The following is a 19,652-nucleotide window of genomic DNA, read 5'->3' as shown; positions in this document are numbered from 1 at the left end:
TTTATTTATTATGTTGGTATAACTTTCATACTAAATATGAAAGTTATATAAACATAACTCCAAAACAAAAACATGCTTTATGTCTAAAAATTCCTGTAATATTTTTTATGTGAGTTTTACCAGAATCAGGTATTTTGGCAAGGTTTACAATTACAAAAATTATGTTTTACTCTTAATGACAGTATAACTGCCACATTGACTGCCACCAAACATGCATTGTGTCTAAAAATGCTTATAATTTTGTGTCCATGTGAGTTTTACTATAATCAGTTGTTTTTGTAAGGTTTACAAATACAAAATATTAGTTTTACTCATAATGACAGTATACTGTCACAATCAATCTGACAAAATGGCTAATAATGCCTTGAGGAATGTATCTTTGTGAGTTTTACTGGAAACAATATTTTGTAAGGTATGTAAAGACACAAGTTAGTTTTTTTTACACAATTTAACAGTTTCGCTGTCATACTATATATGAAAGTTATATAAACATAATTCCAAAACCAAATATGCAATCTGTCTAAAAATGCCTGTAATATTGAATATATGTGAGTTTTATCAGATTCAGGTATTTTGGTAAAGTTTACGAATACAAAAATTAGGTTTTACTCATAGTGACAGTATAACTGCCACACTAAATATGACAGTTAATTAAACATAACTCCTAAAACACAAATGCAAAATGACTAATAATGCCTAGAGAAATGTATATTTGTGAATTTTAATGGTAAACAATATTTTGTAAGGTTTGTAAAGATAAAAATTAGGTTTTTTTTACTTAAAATGATGGTATAACTGTCATACTAAATATGAAAGTTATATAAACATAACTCCAAAACCAAACATGCTTTATGTCTAAAAATTCCTGTAATATTGGGTTTTACCAGAATCAGGTATTTTGGTAAGGTTTACAAATACCAAAAATAGGTTTTACTCATAATGACACACAATACAATAACTGCCACACTCAATATGACAGTTATTTAAACATAACTCCTAAACCAAAGATGATAAATGGCTAATTATGCCTGGAGAAATGTATCTTTGTGAGTTTTGCTTGGGAAAAAAAAATGTAAGGTTTATAAAGACACAATTTTTTGTTTTTTTTTACTCAGTTTGATGGTATAACTGTCATACTAAATATGAAAGTTGTATAAACATAACTCCAAAATCAAACATGCATTATGTCTAAAAATGCCTTCAATATTGTATCTATGTGATTTTTACCAGAATCAGGTATTTTTGGCAAGGTTTAAAAATACAAAAATTAGGTTTTACTCACTATGACAGTATACTGTCACATTCAATCTGACAGTTATTTAAACATACTGTAACTCCTAAACCACAAATACAAAATGGCTGGAGAAATGTATCTTTGTGAGTTTTCCTGGAAAAAAAAAACATTTTATAAGGTTTGTAAAGACACAAGTTAGTTTTTTTTTACTTAATATGACAGTATAACTGTCATACTAAATATGAAAGTTAAATAAACATAACTCCAAAACCAAACTTGCAATACGTCTAAAAATGCCTGTAATTTTGAATCTATGTGAGTTTTACCAGAATCAGGTATTTAGGTAAGGTTTACAAACATAACATAACTCCTAAACCAAACATGCTAAATGGCTAATAATGCCTGGAGAAATGTATCTTAGTGAATTTTACTAGAAAAAAATATTTTGTAAGGTTTGTAAAGACGAAAGTTTTTTTTTTTTACTGAATATGATGGTATAACTGTCAAACTAAATATAGAATTAATATAAACATAATTCCAAAAACAAACTCCTAAACCAAACTTGCAATCCGTCTTAAACTGCCTGTAATATTGAATCTATATGAGTTTTACCAGAATCAGGTATTTTGGTAAGGTTTACAAATACAAAACGTGGGTTTTACTCATAATGACAGTATAACTGCATTATTTGATATGACAGTTATTTAAACATAACTCCGAAACCAAAGATGATAAAAGGCTAATAATGCCTGGAAAAATGTATATAAACATAACTCCGAAACCAAACATGCATTATGTCTAAAAATGCCTGTATTATTGTATCTATGTGAGTTTTACCAGAATCATGTATTTTGGTAAGGTTTATAAATACAAAAATTAGGTTTTACTCATAATGACAGTATAACTGCCACCCTCAATATGACAGTTATGTAAACATAACTCCTAAACCACACATGCAAAATGGCTAATAATGCCTGGAGATATGTATCTTTGTGAGTTTTACAGGAAAAAAAATATTTTGTAAGGTTTGTAAAGACAAAAGTTAGTTTTTTTTTATTCAATATGTTTGTATAACTGTCATAATAAATGTAAAAGTTATATAAACATAACTCCAATACCAAACATGCAATTCATCTAAAAATGCCTGTAATATTGAATCTATGTTAGTTTAACTAGAATCAGGTATTTTGTTAAGGTTTACATTTAAAATAATAGGTTTTACTCTCTATGACAGTATACTGTCACATTCAATCTGACTGTTTTTTAAACATACATTCTAAACCACAGATGCATAATGGCTAATATTAACTGGAGAAATGTATTTTTGTGAGTTTTACTGGAAAAAAAAATATTTTGTAAGGTTTGTATAGACACAAGTTAGTTTTTTTTACTCAATATGATGGAAACATGCTTTATGTTTAAAAAATCCTGTAATATTGTATCTATGTGAGTTTTATCAGAATCAGTTATTTTGGTAATTTTACAAATACTGCCACACTCAATTTGACAATTATTTAAACATAACTCTAAACCAAACATGAATAATGGCTAATAATGCCTGGAGAAATGTATCTTTGTGAGTTTTACTGGAAAAAAATAATTTTTAAGGTTTAAAAAGACACAAGTTAGTTTTTTTTACTCAATATGACAGTATAACTGTAATACTAAATGTAAAAAATATATAACATAACTCCAAAACCAAACATGCATTATGTTTAAAAATGCCTGTAATTTTGTATCCATGCGAGTTTTACTAAAATCAATTGTTGAAGTAAGGTTTGCAAATACAAAATATTGGTTTTACTCACCATGATAGTATACTGTCACATTCAATTTGACAGTTATTTAATCATAACTACCAAACCACACATGCAAAATGGCTATAATGCCAGGAAAAATGTATCTTTGTGAGATTACTGGAAAAAAATATTTTGTAAGGTTTGCAAAGAAACAATTTAGTTTTTTTTTTACTTAATATGATGAGATGGCGACTTTTCCAGGGTGTACCCCGCCTTCCGCCCGATTGTAGCTGAGATAGGCTCCAGCACCCCCTGCGACCCCGAAGGGAATAAGCGGTAGAAAATGGATGGATGGATGGACAGTATAACTGTCATACTAAATGTAAAAGTAGTATAAACATAACTCCAAAACCAAACATGCATTATGTCTAAAAATGCCTGTAATATTGTATCCATTTGAGTTTTACTAGAATCAGTTGTTTTTGTAAGTTTTGCAAATACAAAATATTGGTTTTACTCACTATGACAGTATACTGTCACATTCAATCTGACTGTTATTTAAACAAAACTCTAAACCAAACATGGTTAATGGCTAATAATGCCTGGAGAAATGTATCTTTGTGAGTTTTACAGGAATTATTTTTTTTAAGGTTTATAAAGACACAAGTTAGTTTTTTTTACTCAATATGACAGTATAACTGTAATACTAAATGTAAAAAATATATAAACATAACTCTAAAACCAAACATGCATTATGTTTAAAAATGCCTGTAATTTTGTATCCATGCAAGTTTTACTAAAATCAATTGTTGTAGTAAGGTTTGCAATTACAAAATATTGGTTTTACTCACCATGATAGTATACTGTCACATTCAATTTGACAGTTATTTAAACATAACTACCAAACCACACATGCAAAATGGCTATAATGACTGAAGAAATGTATCTTTGTAAGATTACTGGAAAAACATATTTTGTAAGGTTTGTAAAGAAACAATTTAGTTTTTTTTACTTAATATGATGAGATGGCGACTTTTCCAAGGTGTACCCCGCCTTCCGCCCAATTGTAGCTGAGATAGGCTCCAGCCCCCTCGCGACCCCGAAGGGAAAGCGGTAGAAAATGGACGGATGGATGGACAGTATAACTGTCATACTAAATGTAAAAGTAGTATAAACATAACTCCAAAACCAAACATGCATTATGTCTAAAAATGCCTGTAATATTGTATCCATGTGAGTTTTACTAGAATCAGTTGTTTTTGTAAGTTTTGCAAATACAAAATATTGGTTTTACTCACTATGACAGTATACTGTCACATTCAATCTGTATGCTATTTAAACATAACTCCTAAACCACACATGCAAAATGACTAATAATGCCTGGAAAAATGTATCTCTGTGAATTGTACTGGAAAAAAATATTTTGTAAGGTTTGTAAAATTACAAGTTTGTTATTTTTTACTCAATTTGACAGTATAACTATCATACTAAATATGAACGTTATATACACATAACTCTAAAACCAAACTTGCAATCCGTCTAAAATGCCTGTAATATTGAATCTATGTGAGTTTTACCAAAATCAGGTATTTTGGTAAGGTTTACAAATACAAAAATTAGGTTTTACTCATAATGACCGTATAACTGCCACATTTAACATAAATGATAAATGATAAATGGGTTGTACTTGAATAGCGCTTTTCTACCTTCAAGGTACTCAAAGCGCTTTGACACTACTTCCACATTTATCCATTCACACACACATTCACACACTGATGGAGGGAGCTGCCATGCAAGGCGCTAACCAGCACCCATCAGGAGCAAGGGTGAAGTGCCTTGCTCAGGACACAACGGACATGACGAGGTTGGTACTAGGTGGGGATTGAACCAGGGACCCTCGGGTTGCGCACGGCCACTAACCCACTGCGCCACGCCGTCCCATGACAGGTATTTAAACATAATTCCTAAACCAAACATGATAAATGGCTAATAATGCCTGGAGAAATTTATCTTTGTGAGTTTTACAGGAAAAAAATAAATTGTAAGGTTTATAAAGACACAAGGTAGTTTTTTTTACTCAATATGATGGTATAACCGTCATACTAAATATGACAGTTATATAAACATAACTCCAAAAACAAACATGAATTTTGTCTAAAAATACCTGTAATATTGTATCTATGTGAGTTTTACCAGAATCAGGTATTTTGGTAAGGTTTACAAATACAAAAATTTGGTTTTACTCACTATGACAGGATACTGTCACATTCAATCTGACAGTTATGTAAACATAACTCCTAAACCACACATGCAAAATGGCTAATAATGCCTGGAGAAATGTATCTTTGTGAGTTTTACTAGGAACATTGTTTTGTAAGGTTTGTAAAGACACAAGTTAGTTTTTTTTACTCAATATGACGGTATAACTGTCATACTACATGCAAAAAATATATAAACATGACTCCAAAACCAAACTTGCAATCCGTCTAAAAATGTCTGTTATATTGAATCTATGTGAGTTTTACCAAAATAAGGTATTTTGGTAAGGTTGACAAATAAAAAAAATAGGTTTTACTGATAGTGACATTATAAGTGCCACACTCAATATGACAGTTATTTAAACATAACTCATAAGCGACACATGAAAATGGCTATTAATCCTGGAGAAATGTATTTTTGTTAGTTTTACTAGAGTAATGATCTTTTGTAAGGTTTGCAATATGACGGTATAACTGTCAAACTAAGAAAAAGTTACAGAAACATAACTCCAAAACCAAACTCAAAAATCAAACATGCAATCCGTTTAAAAATGCCTGTAATATTAAATATATGTGCGTTTTATCAGAATCAGGTATTTTGGTAAGGTTTACAATACCAAAATTAGGTTTTACTCATAATGACAGTATAACTGCCACGCTCAATATGACAGTTATTTAAACATAACTCCTAAAACACACATGCAAAATGACTAATAATGCGTGGAAAAATTTATCTTTGTGATTTTTACTGGAAAAAAATATTTTGTAAGGTTTGTAAAGATACTGTTTTTTTTTTTTTTTTAACTCAATATGATGGTATAACCTCCTCTCTGAGCTGCCACCTTAACGTGGTAGAGGAGTTTGCGTGTCCCAATGATCCTAGGAGCTATGTTGTCCGGGGGCTTGATGCCCCCTGGTAGGGTCTCCCAAGACAAACTGGTCCTAGGTGAGGGATCAGACAAAGAGCAGCTCGAAGACCTCTATGAAGAAAACGACTAAGGAACCCAGATTTCCCTCGCCCGGACGCGGGTCACCGGGGCCCCCCTCTGGAGCCAGGCCCGGAGGTGGGGCACGATGGCGACCGCCTGGTGGCCGGGCCTGTCCCCATGGGGCCCGGCCGGGCACAGCCCGAAGAGGCAACGTGGGTCCCCCCTCCAATGGGCTCACCACCCATAGCAGGGGTCATAGAGGTCGGGTGCAGTTATACTGTCATATTGAGTAAAAAAAACTAACGTGTGTCTTTACAAACCTTACAAAATATGTGTCCTAGTAAAACTCACAAAGATACATTTCTCCAGGCATTATTAGCCATTTTGCATGTGTGGTTTAGGAGTTGTGTTTACATAAATGTCAGATTGAATGTGACAGTATACTGTCATAGTGAGTAAAACCTAATTTTTGTATTTGTAAACCTTACTAAAATACCTGATTCTGGTAAAACTCACATATTACAGGTATTTTTCATGTTTGTTTTTGGAGTTATGTTTATATAACTTTCATATTTAGTATGACGGTTATACCATCATATTGAGTAAAAAAAAATACCTTGTGTCTTTATAAACCTTACAAATTATTTTTTTCCTGTAAAACTCACAAAGATACATTTCTCCAGGCATTATTAGCCATTTATCATGTTTGGTTTAGGAATTATGTTTAAATACCTGTCATGTTAAACGTGGCAGTTATATTGTCATTATGAGTAAAACCTATTTTTTGTATTTGTAAACCTTACCAAATACCTGATTCTGGTAAAAATCACATAGATACAATATTACAGGAATTTTTAGACATAAAGCATGTTTGGTTTTGGAGTTATGTTTATATAACTTTCATATTTAGTATGACAGTTAAACAATCATATTGAGTAAAAAAAAAAAAATTGTGTCTTTACAAACCTTACAAAATATTTTTTTTTCATTAAAATTCACAAAGATACATTTTTCCAGGCATTATTAGCCATTTTGCATTTGTTTTTTAGGAGTTTTGTTTAAAAAACTGTCATGTTGAGTGTGGCAGTTATACTGTCATGAGTAAAACCTAATTGTTGTATTTGTAAACCTTACCAAAATACCTGATTTTGGTAAAACTCACATAGATTCAATATTACAGGCATTTTTAGACGTATTGCAAGTTTGCCTATCTCAGCTACAATCGGGCAGAAGGCGGGTTACACCTTGGAAAAGTCGCCACCTCATCATAGTCATTTATGTTTAAATAACTGTCAAATTGAATGTGACAGTATACTATCATGGTGAGTAAAACCAATATTTTGTATTTGCAAACCTTACTACAACAATTGATTTTAGTAAAACACACAAGATACAAAATTACAGGCATTTTTAAACATTATGCATGTTTGGTTTTGGAGTTATGTTTATATATTTTTTACATTTAGTATTACAGTTATACTGTTATATTGAGTAAAAAAAACTAACTTGTGTCTTTATAAACCTTAAAAAAAAAAAATTCCAGTAAAACTCACAAAGATACATTTCTCCAGACATTATTAGCCATTAACCATGTTTGGTTTAGAGTTATGTTTAAATAACTGTCATATTGAGTGTGGCAGATATACTGTCATTATGAGTAAAACCTATTTTTTGTATTTGTAAAATTACCAAAATAACTGATTCTGATAAAACTCACATGGATAAAATATTACAGGATTTTTTTTAGACATAAAGCTGTTTCCATCATATTGAGTAAAAAAAACTAACTTGTGTCTATACAAACCTTACAAAACATTTTTTTTCCAGTAAAACTCACAAAAATACATTTCTCCAGTTAATGTTAGCCATTTTGCATCTGTGGTTTAGAATTTGTGTTTAAATAACAGTCAGATTGAATGTGACAGTATACTGTCATAGTGAGTAAAACCTTATTTTTGTAAACCTTAAAAAAATACCTGATTCTAGTAAAACTCACATAGATTCAATATTACAGGCATTTTTAGACGGATTGCATGTTTGGTATTGGAGTTATGTTTATATAACTTTTACATTTATTATGACAGTTATACAAACATATTGAATAAAAAAACATATTTTGTGTCTCATCAAACCTTACAAAATATTTTTTTTCCTGTAAAACTCACAAAGATACATTTCTCCAGGCATTATTAGCCATTTTGCATGTGTGGTTTAGGAGTTATGTTAACATAACCGTCATATTGAGGGTGGCAGTTATACTGTCATTATGAGTAAAACCTAATTTTTGTATTCATAAACCTTACCAAAATTCCTGATTCTGGTAAAACTCACATAGATACAATATTACATGCATTTTTAGACATAATGCATGTTTGGTTTTGGAGTTATGTTTATACACATTTTTCCAGGCATTATTAGCCATTTATCATGTTTGGATTAGGAGTTATGTTTAAATAACTGTCATATCAAATAATGCAGTTATACTGTCATTATGAGTAAAACCCAAGTTTTGTATTTGTAAACCTTACCAAAATACCTGATTCTAGTTAAAACTCATATAGATTCAATATTACAGGCAGTTTAAGATGGATTGCAAGTTTGGTTTAGGAGTTTGGTTTTGGAATGATGTTTATATTACTTTTATATTTAGTTTGACAGTTATACCATCATATTGAGTAAAAAAAACAAAAAACTTTTGTCTTTACAAACCTTACAAAATATTTGTTTTCTAGTAAAATTCACAAAGATACATTTCTCCAGGCATTATTAGCTATTTAGCATGTTTGGTTTAGGAGTTATGTTTAAATAACTGTTATTTTGAATATGGCAGTTATACTGTCATTATGAGTAAAACCCAATTTTTATATTTGTAAAGCTTACCAAAATACCTGATTCTGGTAAAACTCACATAGATTCAATATTACAGGCAGTTTACGACAGATTGCAAGTTTGGTTTAGGAGTTTGGTTTTGGAATTATGTTTATATAACTTTCATATTTAGTATGACAGTTATACCATCATATTGAGTAAAAAAAAACTAACTTTTTTCTTTACAAACCTTACAAAATATTGTTTTCTCGTAAAAATCACAAAGATACATTTCTCCAGGCATTATTAGCCATGTATCATGTTTGGTTTAGGAATTATCTTTAAATAACTGTCATGTGGAGTGTGGTAGTTATATTGTCATTATGAGTAAAACCTATTTTTTGTATTTGTAAACCTTACCAAAATACCTGATTCTGGTAAAACTCATATAGATACAATATTATAGGAATTTTTCGACATAAAACATGTTTGGTTTAGGAGTTATGTTTAAATAACTGTCAGATTGAATGTGACAGTATACTGTCATAGTGAGTAAAACCAATATTTTGTATTTGTATACCTTAAAAAAACAACTGATTCTAGTTAAACTCACATGAATACAATATTACAGGCATTTTTAGACATAATGCATGTTTGGTTTTGGAGTTATGTTTATAATTTTTTTACATTTAGTATGACAGTTATACTGTCATATTGATTAAAAAAAGAAATAACTTGTGTCTTTACAAACCCATCCATCCATCCATTAAATTATTCCCTTTGGGGTCGCGGGAGGCGCTGGAGCTTATCTCAGCTACGATCGGGCGGAAGGCGGCGTACATCCTGGACAGGTCGCCACCTCATCGCAGTCTTTACAAACCTTACAAAAAAAAATGTTTACCTGTAAAACTTAAAAAGATACATTTCTCCAGGCATTATTAACCATTTTGCATGTGTGGTTTAGGAGTTTTGTTTACATAACTGTCATATTGAATGTGGCATTTATACTGTCATTATGAGTAAAACCTAATTTTTGTTTTTGTAAACCTTACCAAAATACCTGATTCTAGTAAAACGAACATAGATTCATTGGTTTTGGAGTTATGTTTATATAACTTTCATATTTAGTATGACAGTTATATCATCATATTGAGTAAAAAATTGAACTTGTGTCTTTATAAACCTTACAATTTCGTTTTTTCCAGTAAAACTCACAAAGATACATTTCTCCAGGCATTATTAACCATTTTGCATGTGTGGTATAGGAGTTAAGTTTACATAACTGTCATATTAAATGTGGCAGTTATACTGTCATTATGAGTAAAACCTAATTTTTGTTTTTGTAAACCTTACCAAAATACCTGATTCTAGTAAAACGAACATAGATTCATTGGTTTTGGAGTTATGTTTATATAACTTTCATATTTAGTATGACAGTTATATCATCATATTGAGTAAAAAATTGAACTTGTGTCTTTATAAACCTTACAATTTCGTTTTTTCCAGTAAAACTCACAAAGATACATTTCTCCAGGCATTATTAACCATTTTGCATGTGTGGTATAGGAGTTAAGTTTACATAACTGTCATATTAAATGTGGCAGTTATACTGTCATTATGAGTAAAACCAAATGTGTGTATATGTAAACCTTACCAAATTACCTGATTCTGGTAAAACTCACATAGATACAATACTAAAGGCATTTTTAGACATAATGCATGTTTGGTTTTGGAGTTATGTTTGTATACATTTCTCCAGGCATTAATAGACATTTAGCATGTTTGGTTCAGGAGTTATGTTTAAATAACTGTTATTTTGAATATGGCAGTTATACTGTTTTGGAATTATGTTTATATTACTTTTATATTTAGTTTGACCGTTATACTATCATATTGAGTAAAAAAAATACGTTTTGTCTTTACAAACCTTACAAAATATGTTTTTCTAGTAAAACTCACAAAGATACATTTCTCCAGGCATTATTAGCCAAGCATGTTTGGTTTAGGAGTTATGTTTAAATAATTTATATTTTGAATATGGCAGTTATACTGTCATTATGAGTAAAACCCAATTTTTGTATTTGTAACCTTACAAAAAATACCTGATTCTGGTAAAACTCACATAGATTTAATATTACAGTTATTTTTAGACGTATTGCAAGTTTGGTTTTGGAGTTATGTTTATTTAACTTTAATATTTAGTATGACAGTTATACTGTCATATTAAGTAAAAAAACAACTAACTTGTTTCTTTACAAACCTTATGAAAAAAAAAAATTCCAGGAAAACTCACAAAGATACATTTTTCCAGGCATTATTAGCCATTTTTTAATTGTGGTTTAGGAGTTACAGTATGTTTAAATAACTGTCAGATTGAATGTGACAGTATACTGTCATAATGAGTAAAACCTAATTTTTGTATTTGTAACCTTACCAAAAATACCTGATTCTGGTGAAAATCACATAGTTACAATATTGCAGGCATTTTTAGACATAATGCATGTTTGGTTTAGGAGTTATGTTTATACAACTTTTATATTTAGTATGACAGTTATACCATCCATCCATCCATCCATCTTCTTCCGCTTATCCGAGGTCAGGTCGCGGGGGCAGCAGCTTAAGCAAGGAAGCCCAGACTTCCCTCTCCCCAGCCACTTCGTCCAGCTCCTCCCGGGGGATCCCGAGGCGTTCCCAGGCCAGCCGGGAGAGATAGTCTTCCCAGCGTGTCCTGGGTCTTCCCCGTGGCCTCCTACCGGTCGGACGTGCCCGAAACACCTTCCTAGGGAGGCGTTCGGGTGGCATCCTGACCAGATGCCCGAACCACCTCATCTGGCTCCTCTCGATGTGGAGGAAGAGCGGCTTTACTTTGAGCTCCCCCCGAATGACAGAGCTTCTCACCCTATCTCTAAGGGAGAGCCCCGCCACTCGGCGGAGGAAACTCATTTCGGCCGCTTGTACCCGTGATCTTGTCCTTTCGGTCATGACCCAAAGCTCATGACCATAGGTGAGGATGGGAACGTAGATCCACCGGTAAATCGAGAGCTTTGCCTTCCGGCTCAGCTCCTTCTTCACCACAACGGATCGATACAGCGTCCGCTGAAGACGCCGCACCGATCCGCCTGTCGATCTCACGATCCACTCTTCCCCCACTCGTGAACAAGACTCCGAGGTACTTGAACTCCTCCACTTGGGGCAAGATCTCCTCCCCAACCCGGAGATGGCACTCCACCCTTTTCCGGTAGAGAACCATGGACTCGGACTTGGAGGTGCTGATTCCCATCCCAGTCGCTTCACACTCGGCTGCGAACCGATCCAGTGAGAGCTGAAGATCTTCGCCGGAGGAAGCCATCAGGACCACATCATCTGCAAATAGCAGTGACCTAATCCTGCAGCCACCAAACCAGATCCCCTCAGCGCCCTGACTGCGCCTAGAATTCTGTCCATAAAGGTTATGAACAGAATCGGTGACAAAGGGCAGCCTTGGCAGAGTCCAACCCTCACTGGAAACGTGTCCGACTTACTGCCGGCAATGCGGACCAAGCTCTTACACTGATTATACAGGGAGCGAACTGCCACAATAAGACAGTCCGTTACCCCATACTGTTACCCCATACTCTCTGAGCACTCCCCACAGGACAGGTCGAATGCCTTCTCCAAGTCCACAAAGCACATGTAGACTGGTTGGGCAAACTCCCATGCACCCTCAAGGACCCTGCCGAGAGTATAGAGCTGGTCCACAGTTCCACGACCAGGACGAAAACCACACTGTTCCTCCTGAATCCGAGGTTCGACTATCCGGCGTAGCCTCTTCTCCAGTACACCTGAATAGACCTTACCGGGAAGGCTGAGGAGTGTGATCCCACGATAGTTGGAACACACCCTCCGGATCCCTTCTTAAAGAGAGGAACCACCACCCTGGTCTGCCAATCCAGAGGTACCGCCCCCGAAGTCCACGCGATGTTGCAGAGTCTTGTCAACCAAGACAGCCCAACAACATCCAGAGCCTTAAGGAACTCCGGGCGGATCTCATCCACCCACGGGGCCTTGCCACCAAGGAGCTTTTTAACTACCTCGGCAACCTCAGCCCCAGAAATAGGAGAGCCCACCACAGATTCCCCAGGCCCTGCTTCCTCATAGGAAGACGTGCTGGTAGGATTGAGGAGGTCTTCGAAGTATTCCCTCCACCGATCCACAACATCCGCAGTCGAGGTCAGTAGAGCACCATCCCCACCATACACGGTGTTGACACTGCACTGCTTCCCCTTCCTGAGGCGGCGGATGGTGGTCCAGAATTGCTTCGAAGCCGTCCGGAAGTCTTTTTCCATGGCCTCCTCGAACTCCTCCCATGTCCGAGTTTTTGCCTCCGCGACCGCTGAAGCCTGTCGGTACCTGTCTGCTGCCTCAGGAGTCCCATGAGCCAAAAAAACCCGATAGGACTCCTTCTTCAGCCTGACGACATCCCTCACCGCCGGCGTCCACCAACGGGTTCTAGGATTACCGCCACGACAGGCACCAACTACCTTGCGGCCACAGCTCCAATCGGCCGCCTCGACAATAGAGGTACGGAACATTGTCCACTCGGACTCAATGTCCAGCACCTCCCTCGTGACATGTTCAAAGTTCTTCCGGAGGTGGGAATTGAAACTCTCTCTGACAGGAGACTCTGCCAGGCGTTCCCAGCAAACCCTCACAATGCGTTTGGGCCTGCCAGGTCTGTCCGGCATCCTCCCCCACCATCGCAGCCAACTCACCACCAGGTGGTGATCGGTAGAAAGCTCCGCCCCTCTCTTCACCCGAGTGTCCAAAACATGAGACCGCAAATCCGATGACACAACTACAAAGTCGATCATGGAACTGCGGCCTAGGGTGTCCTGGTGCCAAGTGCACATATGGACACCCTTATGTTTGAACATGGTGTTTGTTATCGACAATCTGTGACGAGCACAAAAGTCCAATAACAGAACACCACTCGGGTTCAGATCCGGGCGGCCATTCTTCCCGATCACGCCTCTCCAGGTTTCACTGTCGCTACCAACATAAGCGTTGAAGTCCCCCAGTAGAACGAGGGAATCACCCGGGGGAGCACTCTCCAGTACTCCCTCGAGTGAGTCCAAAAAGGGTGGGTACTCTGAGCTGCCGTTTGGCGCATAAACGCAAACAACAGTCAGGACCCGTCCCCCCACCCGAAGGCGGAGGGAAGCTACCCTCTCGTCCACCGGGTTGAACTCCAACGTGCAGGCTTTGAGCCGAGGGGCAACAAGAATTGCCACCCCAGCCCGTCTGGGGTGGGGTATCTCACAAAGATACATTTCTCCAGGCATAATTAGCCATTTATCATGTTTGTTTTGGAGTTATGTTTATATAACTTTCATATTTAGTATGGAAGTTATACCATCATATTGAGTAAAAAACTAAAAATAATTTGTATCTTTACAAACCTTACAAAATATTGTTTTCCAGTAAAATTCATAAATATACCATTCTCTAGGCATTATTAGTCATTTTGCATTTGTGTTTTAGGAATTATGTTTAATTAACTGTCATATTGAGTGTTTCAGTTATACTGTCACTTTGCGTAAAACCTAATTTTTGTTTTTGTAAACCTTACCAAAATACCAGATTCTGATAAAACTCACATGTATTCAATATTACAGGCATTTTTAGACGGATTGCATATTTGGTTTTGGAGTTATGTTTATATAACTTTCATATACAGTATGACAGCTATACTGTTAAATTGTGTAAAAAAACCCCAACTAAATCGTGTCTTTACAAACCTTACAAAATATTTTTTCCAGTAAAATTCACAAAGATACATTCCTCAAGGCATTATTAGCCATTTTGTCTGATTAAATGTGACAGTATACTGTCATTATGAGTAAAACTAATATTTTGTATTTGTAAACCTTACAAAAACAACTGATTCTAACTCACATGGATACAAAATTATAGGCATTTTTAGACATCATAAATGTTTGGTGGAAGTCAATGTGGCAGTTATACTGTCATTATGAGTAAAACCTAATTTTTGTATTTTTCAACGTTACCAAAATACCTGATTCTGGTAAAACTCACATAGATACAATACTAAAGGCATTTTTAGACATAATACATATTTGGTTTTGGAGTTATGTTTGTATACATTTCTCCAGGCATTAATAGCCATTTAGCATGTTTGGTTCAGGAGTTATGTTTAAATAACTGTTATTTAGAATATGGCAGTTATACTGTCATTATGAGTAAAAGCTAAATTTTGTATTTATAAACCTTACCAAAATACCTGATTCTGGTAAAACTCACATAGATACAATATTACAGGCATTTTAAGACATAATGCAGTTTTGGAGTTATTTTTATATAACTTTCATATTTGGTATGACAGTTATACTTTCATATTGAATTAAAAAAACTAATTTGCGTATTTGCAAAACTTACAAAATATATTTTTCTAGTAAAACTAACAAAGATACATGTCTTCAGGCATTATTAGACATGTTACATGTTGGGTGTAGGAATTATGTTGAAAAACATTTTTATTGTTTATTTCGCATTATCTCAGGATTTTAAGAACATTACTGTCATAATGGGTAAAAAACTACTTTTTGTGTTTGCAAGCCTTAAAATAGCATATGTTTCGAGTAAAACTCACAAGGATGCATTGTTTTAGGCTTTATTAGCCTATTTGCACCTTTGGTTAGGAAGTTATGTTTAAATAACTGTCAAATTGAATGTAGCAGTTATCTGTCATTATGAGTAAACACCTAATTTATGTAATTGTACACCTTACCAAATGAACTGATTCTTGTAAAACTCACATAGATACAATGTTTTAGGCACTTTTAGACATAATGCATGTTCAGTTTTGGAGTTATGTTTATATAACTTTCATATTTGGTATGACAGTTATACTGTCATATTGAATTAACAAAACTAACTTGCCTCTTTGCAAAACTTACAAAAGATAGTTTTTCTAGTAAAACTAACAAAGATAAATATATTCACGCATTATTAGACATGTTGCATGTTTAGTGTATTAATTATGTTGAAAAACATTTTTATTGCTTATTTCGCATTATCTCAGGATTTTAAGAACATTACTGTCATAATGAGTAAAAAACCTAGTTTTTATGTTTGCAAGCCTTAAAATAGCATATGTTTCGAGTAAAACTCACATGGATGCATTGTTTTAGGCTTTAGTAGCCTATTTTGCATTTGTGGTTGGGAAGTTTTGTTTAAATAACTGTCAAATTGAATGTAGCAGATATCTTTCATTATGAGTAAACCCCTAATTTATGTAATTGTACACTTTACCAAATTAACTGATTCTTGTAAAACTCACATAGATACAATATTTTAGGCATTTTTAGATATAATGTATGTTTAGTTTTGGAGTTATGTTTATATAACTTTCATATTTGGTATGACAGTTATACTGTCATATTGAATTAAAAAAACTAACTTGCCTCTTTGTAAAACTTACAAAAGATAATTTTTCTAGTAAAACTAACAAAGATACATGTTTTTGGGGATTATTAGACATGTTGCATGTTTGGTGTAGGAATTATGATGAAAAACACTTTTATTGCTTATTTCGCATTATCTCAGGATTTTAAGAACATAACTGTCATAATGAGTAAAAAACTACTTTTTGTGTTTGCAGGCCTTAAAATAGCATATGTTTCGAGTACAACTCACAAGGATGCATTGTTTTAGGCTTTAGTAGCCTATTTTGCACGTGTGGTTAGGAAGTTATGTTTAAATAACTGTCAAATTGAATGAAGCAGTTATCTTTAATTATGAGTAAACACCTAATTTATGTAATTGTACACCTTACCAAATTAACTGATTCTTGTAAAACTCACATAGATACAATATTTTAGGCATTTTTAGACATAATGCATGTTCAATTTTGGAGTTATGTTTATATAACTTTCAAATGTGGTATGACAGTTATACTGTCATATTGAATTAACAAAACTAACTTGCCTCTTTGCAAAACTTACAAAAGTTAGTTTTTCTAGTAAAACTAACAAAGATAAATATATTCACGCATTATTAGACATGTTGCATGTTTAGTGTATTAATTATGTTGAAAAACATTTTTATTGCTTATTTCGCATTATCTCAGGATTTTAAGAACATAACTGTCATAATGAGTAAAAAACTACTTTTTGTGATTGCAAGCCTTAAAATAGCATATGTTTCGATTAAAACTCACAAGGATGCATTGTTTTAGGCTTTATTAGCCTATTTGCACCTGTGGTTAGGAAGTTATGTTTAAATAACTGTCAAATTGAATGTAGCAGTTATCTGTCATTATGAGTAAACACCTAATTTATGTGATTGTACACCTTACCAAATTAACTGATTCTTGTAAAACTCACATAGATACAATATTTTAGGCATTTTTAGACATAATGCATGTTTAGTTTTGGAGTTATGTTTATATAACTTTCATATTTGGTATGACAGTTATACTGTCATATTGAATTAACAAAACTAACTTGCCTCTTTGCAAAACTTACAAAAGATAGTTTTTCTAGTAAAACTAACAAAGATAAATATATTCACGCATTATTAGACATGTTGCATGTTTAGTGTAGGAATTATGTTGAAAAACATTTGTATTGCTTATTTCGCATTTTCTCAGGATATTAAGAACATTACTGTCATGATGAGTAAAAAACTACTTTTTGTGTTTGCAAGCCTTAAAATAGCAAATGTTTCGATTAAAACTCACAAGGATGCAATGTTTAAGGCTTTATTAACCTATTTGCAGGTGTGATTAGGAAGTTATGTTTAAATAACAGTCAAATTGAATAAAGCAGTTATATTGTCATTATGAAAAAAAACAATTTTTGTATTTGTAAACCTTACCAAATTACCTGATTCTGGTGAAACTCACATAGATACAATATTACAGGCATTTTTAGACATAATGCATGTTCAGTTTTGGAGTTATGTTTATATAACTTTCAAATTTGGTATGACAGTTATACTGTCATATTGAATTAAAAAAACTGACTTGCCTCTTTGCAAAACTTACAAAAGATAATATTTCTAGTGAAACTAACAAAGATACATGTCTTCAGGCATTATTAGACATGTTGCATGTTTGGTGTAGGAATTATGATGAAAAACGTTTTTTATTGCTTATTTCGCATTATCTCAGGATTTTAAGAACATAACTGTCATGATGAGTAAAAAACTACTTCTTTCTTTTGCAGGCCTTAAAATAGCATATCTTTCGAGTACAACTCACAAGGATGCATTGTTTTAGGCTTTATTAGCCTATTTTGCATGTGTGGTTAGGACGTTTTGTTTAAATAACTGTCAAATTGAATGTAGCAGTTATCTGTCATTATGATTAAACCCATAATTTATGTAATTGAATCAGTTAATTTGGTAAGGACCAAATTAACTGATTCTTGTAAAACTCACATAGATACAAAAATGTAGGCATTTTTAGACATAATGCATGTTCAATATTGGAGTTATGTTTATATAACTTTCATATTTGGTATGACAGTTATACTGTCATATTGAATTAACAAAACTAACTTGCCTCTTTGCAAACTTACAAAAGATAATTTTTCTAGTAAAACTAACAAAGATACATGTCTTCAGGCATTATTAGACATGTTGCATGTTTGGTGTAGGAATTATGTTGCAAAACATTTTTATTGCTTATTTCGCATTATCTCTGGATATTAAGAGCATTACTGTCATGATGAGTAAAAAACTACTTTTTGTGTTTGCAAGCCTTAAATAGCAAATGTTTCGATTAAAACTCACAAGGATGCAATGTTTAAGGCTTTATTAACCTTTGTGCATGTGTGATTAGGAAGTTGTTTAAATAACAGTCAAATTGAATAAAGCAGTTATATATTGTCATTATGAAAAAAAACAATTTTTTTATTTGTATACCTTACCAAATTACCTGATTCTGGTGAAACTCACATATATACAATATTACAGACATTTTTACATGTTCAGTTTTGGAGTTATGTTTATATAACTTAAACATTTAGTATGACAGTTATACTGTCATATTGAATTAAAAAAACTAACTTGCCTCTTTGCAAACCTTACAAAAGATAATTTTTCTAGTAAAACTAACAAAGATACATGTCTTCAGGCATTATTAGACATGTTGCATGTTTGGTGTAGGAATTATGTTGAAAAAACATTTTTATTGCTTATTTCGCATTATCTCAGGATTTTAAGAACATAACTGTCATGATGAGTAAAAAACTACTTTTTGTGTTTGCAGGCCTTAAAATAGCATATCTTTCGAGTACAACCCACAAGGATGCATTGTTTTAGGCTTTATTAGCCTATTTTGCATGTGTGGTTAGGAAGTTTTGTTTAAATAACTGTCAAATTGAATGTAGCAGTTATCTGTCATTATGAGTAAACCCCTAATTTATGTAATTGTACACCTTACCAAATTAACTGATTCTTGTAAAACTCACATAGATACAATATTTTTGGCATTTTTAGACATAATGCATGTTTAATATTGGAGTTATGTTTATATAACTTTCATATTTGGTATGACAGTTATACTGTCATATTGAATTAACAAAACTAACTTGCCTCTTTGCCAAAATTACAAAAGATAATTTTTCTATTAAAACTAACAAAGATAAATATCTTCAGGCATTATTAGACATGTTGCATG

Source organism: Nerophis lumbriciformis, linkage group LG02 (genome assembly GCF_033978685.3).
Source record: "Nerophis lumbriciformis linkage group LG02, RoL_Nlum_v2.1, whole genome shotgun sequence".
Classification (NCBI taxonomy): Eukaryota; Metazoa; Chordata; class Actinopteri; order Syngnathiformes; family Syngnathidae; genus Nerophis; species Nerophis lumbriciformis.
The sequence above is the reverse complement of the archived record's forward strand: the minus strand, read 5'-3'. Positions refer to the sequence as shown.